The sequence below is a fragment of the Phoxinus phoxinus genome, assembly GCF_949152265.1.
Source record: "Phoxinus phoxinus genome assembly, chromosome: 6".
In the NCBI taxonomy this organism is placed as follows: Eukaryota; Metazoa; Chordata; class Actinopteri; order Cypriniformes; family Leuciscidae; genus Phoxinus; species Phoxinus phoxinus.
Genome location: NC_136881.1, coordinates 21,199,727 through 21,210,628, shown reverse-complemented (window position 1 = coordinate 21,210,628; position 10,902 = coordinate 21,199,727).

Here is a 10,902-nt window from a genome sequence, read left to right as displayed (position 1 = left end):
AACGGCCTATTAGTCCATGGCCAATCTAAGTGACAGCCCGTGGACCCGCTCACTGACCACGAACAGCCTATTCGTCCCACTGACCGCCTATGTGACCACGAACGGCCTATTCGTCCACAGGCAATCTAAGTGACAGCCTGTGGACCAGCCCACTGACCACGAACAGCCTATTCATCCCACTGACCACCTATATGACCACGAACGGCCTGTTCATCCATGGCCAATCTAAGTTACAGCCTGTGGACCAGCCCACTGACCACGAACAGCCTATAACCCACTGACCGCCTATGTGACCACGAACGGCCTGTTCGTCCACAGGCAATCTAAGTGACAGCCTGTGGACCAGCCCACTGACCACGAACAGCCTATTCGTCCCACTGACCGCCTATGTGACCACGAACGGCCTGTTCGTCCACAGGCAATCTAAGTGACAGCCTGTGGACCAGTCCACTGACCACAAACAGCCTATTCATCCCAGTGACCACCTATATGACCACGAACGGCCTATTAGTCCATGGCCAATCTAAGTGACAGCCTGTGGACCAGCCCACTGACCACGAACAGCCTATTCGTCCCACTGACCGCCTATGTGACCACGAACGGCCTGTTCGTCCACAGGCAATCTAAGTGACAGCCCGTGGACCAGCCCACTGACCACGAACAGCCTATTAGTCCCACTGACCGCCTATATGACCACGAACGGCCTATTAGTCCATGGCCAATCTAAGTTACAGCCTGTGGACCAGGCCACTGACCACGAACAGCCTATTCGTCCCACTGACCGCCTATGTGACCACGAACGGCCTATTTGTCCACAGGCAATCTAAGTGACAGCCTGTGGACCAGCCCACTGACCACGAACAGCCTATTCGTCCCACTGACCGCCTATTTGACCACGAACAGCCTGTTTGTCCACAGGCTATCTAAGTGACAGCCTGTGGACCAGCCCACTGACCACGAACAGCCTATTCGTCCCACTGACCGCCTATTTGACCACGAACAGCCTGTTTGTCCACGGGCTATCTAAGTGACAGCCTGTGAACCAGCCCAATGACCACGAACAGCCTATTCATCCCACTGACCACCTATATGACCACGAACGGCCTATTAGTCCATGGCCAATCTAAGTGACAGCCTGTGGACCAGCCCACTGACCACGAACAGCCTATTCGTCCCACTGACCGCCTATGTGACCACGAACGGCCTGTTCGTCCACAGGCAATCTAAGTGACAGCCTGTGGACCAGCCCACTGACCACGAACAGCCTATTAGTCCCACTGACCACCTATATGACCACGAACGGCCTATTCGTCCACAGGCAATCTAAGTGACAGCCTGTGGACCAGCCCACTGACCACGAACAGCCTGTTCATCCCACTGACCACCTATATGACCACGAACGGCCTGTTCGTCCACAGGCAATCTAAGTGACAGCCCGTGGACCCGCTCACTGACCACGAACAGCCTATTCGTCCCACTGACCGCCTATGTGACCAAGAACGGCCTACACGTCCATGGCCAATCTAAGTGACAGTCTGTGGACCAGCCCACTGACCACGAACAGCCTATTAGTCCCACTGACCACCTATATGACCACGAACGGCCTGTTGGGCACGGGAAGGGCCCACCTGTAACTTATTTGACAGGACCTCTTTAGGCTGTCCCTGGTCAATGCATTAATAGGTCGTAATTCATAATTACACATGATTTATTGCTTAAATCACAGAGTACAGTGCACAGGGAAGACAATCCAACATGTTGGTATACTTTACAGTTCATAATTATGCATAGTTAGCCTTAAAATGACATGTCCACAGACAGCCTACAGGGACCCTGTCAAATAGGTTACAGGTGGGATGCTGTTTTTGACTTAGAAATTTTCAGCGGGTGGATCCTCAGGAACCTTGGGTTGGAGAAAGTGGATTCTCAGGAACCTTGGGTCTGGTTATCTGAAAATAGTAATTTATGAGGTGAAACCTACTGTACACCACTCAGGGGACACAGCTCCACACACTGATGTACATTACAGCCATTAATTATGCATAATTTGCATAAAATTCAACCGTCCACAGACAGCCTACAGGGACCCTGTCAAATAGGTTACAGGTGGGATGCTGTTTTAGACTTAGACATTTTCAGCGGGTGGATCCTCAGGAACCTTGGGTTGGAGAAAGTGGATTCTCAGGAACCTTGGGTCTGGTTATCTGAAAATAGTAATTTATGAGGTGAAACCTACTGTACACCACTCAGGGGACACAGCTCCACACACTGATGTACATTACAGCCATTAATTATGCATAATTTGCATAAAATTCAACCGTCCACAGACAGCCTACAGGGACCCTGTCAAATAGGTTACAGGTGGGATGCTGTTTTTGACTTAGACATTTTCAGCGGGTGAATCCCTGTAAAGAATTGGGGATTTCATCACATGTGATGAAGTCCAGTGAGTAGCTTATTAAGTTACAGGTGGGATGCCAATACATCAAAAGGTCATATTTCATAATTACAGTGCTTTTATGAGGTAAAACCTACTGTACACCACTCAGGGGACACAGCTCCACACACTGATGTACATTACAGACATTAATTATGCATAATTTGCATAAAATTCAACCGTCCACAGACAGCCTACAGGGACCCTGTCAAATAGGTTACAGGTGGGCTCGGGAAGGGCCCACCTGTAACTTATTTGACGGGACCTCTTTAGGCTGTCCGTGGCCAATGAATTAATAGGTCGTAATTCATAATTACACATGATTTATTGCTTAAAACATGCATTACAGTGCACAGGAAAGGCAATCAAACGTGTTTGGGGTACTTTACAGTTCATAATTATGCATAATTAGCCTTAAATGGACACGTCCACGGACAGCTTACAGGAACCCAGTCGAATAAGCTACAGGTGGGATCTTTTTTACATTTTGATGTCATGATTGATAAAAATGCATAAAAAGGATTAAATATCAATTTTACGTTCATATTTGGGTCCCCCTGAGCGATTCGCAGCCTTCAGAACCTCCAAATTCCACTGTCCACGAACAGCCTATTTTTTTGCATTGGATAGATTGCACGTGGTACGTCCAGATCTCAGCCTCTGGACAGAATTTGGAGATGAAACCTGCGTTCCTCTTCTCACCTGGACGTGCCCTGCCCATGGTGTGAATTTCAAAGAGATTGGAGAAACTCGAAAATTCGACCCAAAAAATCTCACAGGGGTACCCCTTTGAGAATTTTTGGGTCAGATTTTCAAGTTTCTCCAAACTCCCTGAAATTCACAGCGCTGTCGAGGCACATCCAGACAAGCGCAGGAGCGCAGGTTTCACCTCCAAATTCTGTCCAGAGGCTGAGAACTGGACGTACCACGTGCAATCTATCCAATGCAAAAAAATAGGCTGTTCGTGGACAGTGGAATTTGGAGGTTCTGAAGGCTGCAAATCGCTCAGGGGGACCCAAATATGAACGTAAAATTGATATTCAAACATTTTTATGCATTTTTATCAATCATGACATCAAAATGTAAAACAGCATCCCACCTGTAACTTATTTGACGGGATCTCTTTAAGCTGTCCGTGGTCAATGCATTAATAGGTCATAATTCATAATTGCACATGATTTATTGCTTAAATCACAGAGTGCAATGCACAGGGAAGACAATCCAACATATTGGTGTACTTTACAGTTCATAATTATGCATAGTTAGCCTTAAAATGACATGTCCACGGACAGCCTACAGGGACCCTGTCAAATAGGTTACAGGTGGGATGCTGTTTTTGACCGGGTGTATCTCCGAAACCAAGCCGACTTGGGGCTCCATACTCTGGGATCAGGGGGGCCCCAAGGGTACCCCCCCAACCCCGGAGTATGGTCCTCCAAGTCGGCTTGGTTTCCGAGATACACCCGGTCAAAGCTGGAGAGGAAGTGGCCGTATCTCGGAACCGGAAGGGCCCAGGAGCTGGAGACGGTGGGACCAGAAGGGGCCCTAAGGGCCCTCCTCATGCCCAGAGTTTGGAGCTCCAACTCGGCCTAACTCCCAAGATACACCCGGTTATACATAGGGGACTTTTGGACAAAACGGTCAATATCTCGGAAATGACGAGTCCCAGCGGGTCGTCCTTTGGGGTGTTTAGGGTCCCCTGGGGGCCCTCTCAGACCCCAGAGTCCTGAGCCTCTGGGACCCTTCCTTCTGAATTGCACCCTTTCCTGTTAGCCCCCGTATCTCGGCCCGTGGGGGCGCTAGAAGCACGGGCTAGGGCCCGTTGGAGAGGGCCCCTAGGGACCTTACTTTGGCCCGAGTTTGGTGTTGCTAGGTGGTCGGGCCCCCGAGTTATAGCCATTCAAAGTTTGGAGCCCACCTGTAACTTATTTGACGGAGACCCTGTAGGCTCCCGGTGGACATTGCATTAAAAGGTCATATTTCATAAATAAAATGCATATTTGTGGTCAAACCTACTGTACACCACTCAGGGGACACACCACAACACAATTATGTACATTACAGCCATTAATTATGCATAATTTGCATAAAATTCAACTGTCCACAGACAGCCTACAGGGACCCTGTCAAATAGGTTACAGGTGGGATGCTGTTTTTGACTTAGAAATTTTCAGCGGGTGGATCCTCAGGAACCTTGGGTTGGAGAAAGTGGATTCTCAGGAACCTTGGGTCTGGTTATCTGAAAATTGTAATTTATGTGGTGAAACCTACTGTACACACACTGATGTACATTACAGCCATTAATTATGCATAATTTGCATAAAATTCAACTGTCCACAGACAGCCTACAGGGACCCTGTCAAATAGGTTACAGGTGGGATGCTGTTTTTGACTTAGAAATTTTCAGCGGGTGGATCCTCAGGAACCTTGGGTTGGAGAAAGTGGATCCTCAGGAACCTTGGGTCTGATTTTCTGAAAATTGTAATTTATGAGGTGAAACCTACTGTACACCACTCAGGGGACACACCACAACACAATTATGTACATTACAGCCATTAATTATGCATAATTTGCATAAAATTCAACTGTCCACAGACAGCCTACAGGGACCCTGTCAAATAGGTTACAGGTGGGATGCTGTTTTTGACTGGGTGTATCTCCGAAACAAAGCCGACTTGGGGCTCCATACTCTGGGATCAGGGGGGCCCCAAGGGTACCCCCCCAACCCCGGAGTATGGTCCTCCAAGTCGGCTTGGTTTCCGAGATACACCCGGTCAAAGCTGGACAGGAAGTGGCCGTATCTCGGAACCGGAAGGGCCCAGGAGCTGGAGACGGTGGGACCAGAAGGGGCCCTAAGGGCCCTCCTCATGCCCAGAGTTTGGAGCTCCAACTCGGCTTAACTCCCAAGATACACCCGGTTATACATAGGGGACTTTTGGACAAAACGGTCAATATCTCGGAAAGGACGAGTCCCAGCGGGTCGTCCTTCAGGGTGTTGAGGGTCCCCTGGGGGCCCTCTCAGACCCCAGAGTCCTGAGCCTCTGGGACCCTTCCTTCTGAATTGCACCCTTTCCTGTTAGCCCCCGTATCTCGGTCCATGGGGGCGCTAGAAGCACGGGCTAGGGCCCGTTGGAGAGGGCCCCTCGGGACCTTACTTTGACCTGAGTTTGGTGTCGCTAGGTGGCCGGGCCCCCGAGTTATAGCCGTTCAAAGTTTGGAGCCCACCTGTAACTTATTTGACGGAGACCCTGTAGGCTCCCGGTGGACATTGCATTAAAAGGTCATATTTCATAAATAAAATGCATATTTGTGGTCAAACCTACTGTACACCACTCAGGGGACACACCACAACACAATTATGTACATTACAGCCATTAATTATGCATAATTTGCATAAAATTAGACTGTCCACAGACAGCCTACAGGGACCCTGTCAAATAGGTTACAGGTGGGATGCTGTTTTTGACTTAGAAATTTTCAGCGGGTGGATCCTCAGGAACCTTGGGTTGGAGAAAGTGGATTCTCAGGAACCTTGGGTCTGGTTATCTGAAAATTGTAATTTATGAGGTGAAACACAGCTCCACACACTGATGTACATTACAGCCATTAATTATGCATAATTTGCATAAAATTCAACTGTCCACAGACAGCCTACAGGGACCCTGTCAAATAGGTTACAGGTGGGATGCTGTTTTTGACTTAGAAATTTTCAGCGGGTGGATCCTCAGGAACCTTGGGTTGGAGAAAGTGGATTCTCAGGAACCTTGGGTCTGGTTATCTGAAAATTGTAATTTATGTGGTGAAACCTACTGTACACACACTGATGTACATTACAGCCATTAATTATGCATAATTTGCATAAAATTCAACTGTCCACAGACAGCCTACAGGGACCCTGTCAAATAGGTTACAGGTGGGATGCTGTTTTTGACTTAGAAATTTTCAGCGGGTGGATCCTCAGGAACCTTGGGTTGGAGAAAGTGGATTCTCAGGAACCTTGGGTCTGGTTATCTGAAAATTGTAATTTATGTGGTGAAACCTACTGTACACCACTCAGGGGACACACCACAACACAATTATGTACATTACAGCCATTAATTATGCATAATTTGCATAAAATTCAACTGTCCACAGACAGCCTACAGGGACCCTGTCAAATAGGTTACAGGTGGGATGCTGTTTTTGACCGGGTGTATCTCCGAAACAAAGCCGACTTGGGGCTCCATACTCTGGGATCAGGGGGGCCCCAAGGGTACCCCCCCAACCCCGGAGTATGGTCCTCCAAGTCGGCTTGGTTTCCGAGATACACCCGGTCAAAGCTGGACAGGAAGTGGCCGTATCTCGGAACCGGAAGGGCCCAGGAGCTGGAGATGGTGGGACCAGAAGGGGCCCTAAGGGCCCTCCTCATGCCCAGAGTTTGGAGCTCCAACTCGGCCTAAATCCCAAGATACACCCGGTTATACATAGGGGACTTTTGGACAAAACGGTCAATATCTCGGAAAGGACGAGTCCCAGCGGGTCGTCCTTCGGGGTGGTGAGGGTCCCCCAGGGGCCCTCTCAGACCCCAGAGTCCTGAGCCTCTGGGACCCTTCCTTCTGAATTGCACCCTTTCCTGTTAGCCCCCGTATCTCGGCCCGTGGGGGCGCTAGAAGCACGGGCTAGGGCCCGTTGGAGAGGGCCCCTCGGGACCTTACTTTGACCCGAGTTTGGTGTTGCTAGTTGGTCGGGCCCCCGAGTTATAGCCGTTCAAAGTTTGGAGCCCACCTGTAACTTATTTGACACGGTCTCTGTAAGTTGTGCGTGGTCAGTGCATCAATAGGTCACATATTTCATAATTGCACATGATTTATTGCTTAGAGCCACAAAACTCTGGGGCCCGATCCGGGGGCCCGTGGCGGTCGTCCGTGACGAATCTCGAGGTCCTGCGACCTTTGGGCCCCTCTCGGCCCCTGTTTGTTTGACGTCCCACGTGCAACTTATTCCATGGGGCTGTTGGTGGCCAATTAGCGCGAAAAAAGGTCAGAGGGCCACGGAACTCTAGAACCCGTCCCAGGGGCCCGTGGCGGGACGCACACGTCAGTTTCGGGCCGATCGGACCTCTCTGTCACACGTCCACGAAACACCTGTGAAAATGAATGGGATAAGTTGCACGTGTCAGTGGCTCCCGCGCGGCCCCCGGGGGTCCCACGGGCCCCAAACTCGACACAAAGTTGCGTCACGTGGCCCTCTGCGACATACCAAGAGAGCTAGGTCGAGACGTGCCGAGTTTATTTTTAGCCATTTTTTACGCACCTCTCTGCCTCACATTGATCCCTATGGGAGCATCTGTCTGCTAGGGTTAATTCAGCAGTTAGGGTTAGAGGGCCTCCTAGGCTCAGGAAGCATCTAGAGCCACGAAACTCTGGGGCCCGATTCGGGGGCCCGTGGCGGTCGTCCGTGACGAATCTCGAGGTCCTGCGACCTTTCGGCCCCTCTCGGCCCCTGTTTGTTTGACGTCCCACGTGCAACTTATTCCATGGGGCTGTTGGTGGCCAATTAGCGCGAAAAAAGGTCAGAGGGCCACGGAACTCTAGAACCCGTCCCCGGGGCCCGCGACGAGACGCGTGTGTCAGTTTCGGGCCGATCGGGCGTTTCTTTCAAACCGTTTTGCTGAAACGCATACTTAGGACCGATCTAGAACCACGAAACTCTGGATCTAGAACCGGGGGCCCCTGGGCTGCCGCCGTGTCGAATTTGGGGTTGCTGCGACCTTCCGGCCCCTCTGGGCCCCTGTTCATTTGACGTCCCACGTGCAACTTATTCCATGGGGCTGTTGGTGGCCAATTAGCGCGAAAAAAGGTCAGAGGGCCACGGAACTCTAGAACCCGTCCCAGGGGCCCGCGACGGGACGCACACGTCAGTTTCGGGCCGATCGGACCTTTCCGTCCACCCTTCGCCGAGCACATGGTCCCGTTAATGGAGGCCCTCTTGCACTCATAGAAAGACATATGGCCAAAGTGAAGCAAAATGAGGAGAATTTTGCACTGCAAAAACACACACTTGGAACCGATCTAGAACCCTGCGATCCGGGATCTAGAACCGGGGGCCCCTCGACTACCAGGGCGGCGAATTTGGAGGCGCTGCGACCTTTCGACCCCCGTATTTCCGCCCGCCCACGTGCAACTTGTTCAGTGAAAATTTCACAGGCGCTTCCTGGTCAAGGGGGTCTTTTTTCGGCCAAACGAGCAGTTTTGGACGCGGAACTCTAGAACCCGTCCCCGGGGCCCGCGACGAGACGCATACGTCAGTTTCGGGACGATCGGGCGTTTCCTTCAAACCGTTTGGCCGAAACGCATACTTAGAACCGATCTAGAACCACCAAATTCTGGATCTAGAACCGGGGGCCCCTGGGCCTCCCCCGTGTCGAATTTGGGGTCGCTGCGACCTTTCGACCCCTTTTGGCCCCTGTTTATGTGACGTCCCACGTGCAACTTGTTCCATGGGGCTGTTGGTGGCCAATTAGCGCGAAAAAAGGTCCGAGGGCCACGGGACTCTAGAACCCGTCCCAGGGGCCCGTGGCGGGACGCGCACGTCAGTTTCGTCCCGATCGGACCTTTCTGTCACACGTCCACGAAACACCTGTGAAAATGAATGGGATAAGTTGCACGTGTCAGTGGCTCCCGCGCGGCCCCCGGGGGCCCCACGGGCCCCAAACTCTGCGTGCCTGTAGTCCTCGGGCCCCTGAACGACATATCAGTAGGTCGAGTCACGAGACCTCAGGGATAATTTTTTTGCAACCCTAGTTCAAGTTTCTCTCAAAAGCCTCTTGCGCTCGTAGTGAACTCATAGACTGACATACATTCTTGAGGGGTCAAACTGAAAACACGCTTGGAACCGATCTAGAACCACGAAACTCTGGATCTAGAACCGGGGGCCCCTGTACTACCGCCGTGTCGAATTTGGGGTCGCTGCGACCTTCCGACCCCTCTCGGCCCCTGTTTATGTGACGTCCCACGTGCAACTTGTTCCATGGGGCTGTTGGTGGCCAATTAGCGCGAAAAAAAGTCCGAGGGCCGCGGAACTCTAGAACCCGTCCCCGGGGCCCGCGACGGGACGCATACGTCAGTTTCGGGACGATCGGGCGTTTCTTTCAAACCGTTTTGCCGAAACGCATACTTAGAACCGATCTAGAACCACGAAACTCTGGATCTAGAACCGGGGGCCCCTGGACTACCGCCGTGTCGAATTTGGGGTCGCTGCGACCTTCCGGCCCCTCTTGGCCCCTGTTTATGTGACGTCCCACGTGCAACTTATTCCATGGGGCTGTTGGTGGCCAATTAGCGCGATAAAAGGTCCGAGGGACACGGAACTCTAGAACCCGTCCCAGGGGCCCGTGGCGGGACGCATACGTCAGTTTCGGGCCGTTCGGACCTTTCCGTCCACCCTTCACCGAGCACATGGTCCCGTTAATGGTGGCCCTCATGCACTCATAGAAAGACATATGGCCAAAGTGAAGCAAAGTGAGGAGAATTTTGCACCGCAAAAACACACGCTTGGAACCGATCTAGAGCCCTGCGATCCGGGATCTAGAACCGGGGGCCCCTCGACTACCAGGGTGGCGAATTTGGAGGCACTGCGACCTTTCGACCCCCGTATTTCCGCCCGCCCACTTGCAACTTATTCAGTTCAAATTTCACAGGCGCTTCCAGGTCGAGGGGGTCTTTTTTGGCCAAACGAGCAGCTTCGGACGCGGAACTCTGGGGCCCGTACCGGGGGCCCGTGGCGGGACGTGCGTGTCGATTTCGGGGCAATCGGACCACCGTCCACGAAGTACCTGTGAAATCGCATTGAATAGGTTGCACGTGTCAGCGGACCTCGTTCGGCCCCTGGAGGTGCTAGGGGCCCGAAACTTCACAGAAAGCTGCGTCGCGCGGCCCCCGACAACATACAGAGAGGGGAACGTCTGCGCGCGCAAGAAAACCACTCGTTGCCCAGTGTCCACAGAACACCTATGAAAATCAATGGGTTAAGTTGTACGTGGGACGCTTTGCCGTTTGGCCCCCGGGGGCCCTGGCGGCCCCAAACTTGATCCGCCTGCAGTCACTGGGGCCCAGAAAGACCCTTGTGGATGGAGAAAGCTGAACCATGCGTGGATCAGGCCGAACCGCCGAAACACACAATTGGGATCAACGTAGGACCTTGAAACTAAGGATCCCGCCCTGGGGCCCACTGGGCTACCCTCGTACCGAATTTCGAGGCCCTGTGACTTTTCGGCACAGAGTTAGAGATACAGTGACTTGAGACAAAAAACAGGTGGTCAGGGGGCACTCCGTGGTACTGAGGAGGACTGTGGTGAAGTTTAGGCACATTGTGGCAATGAAGGAGAGGATAGGTGGTTAGGGGTCAAAACAGGCACTCCGTGGCACTGAGGAAGACTGTGGTGAAGTTTAGGCACTTTGTGGCAATGGAGAAGGTGATAGGTGGTT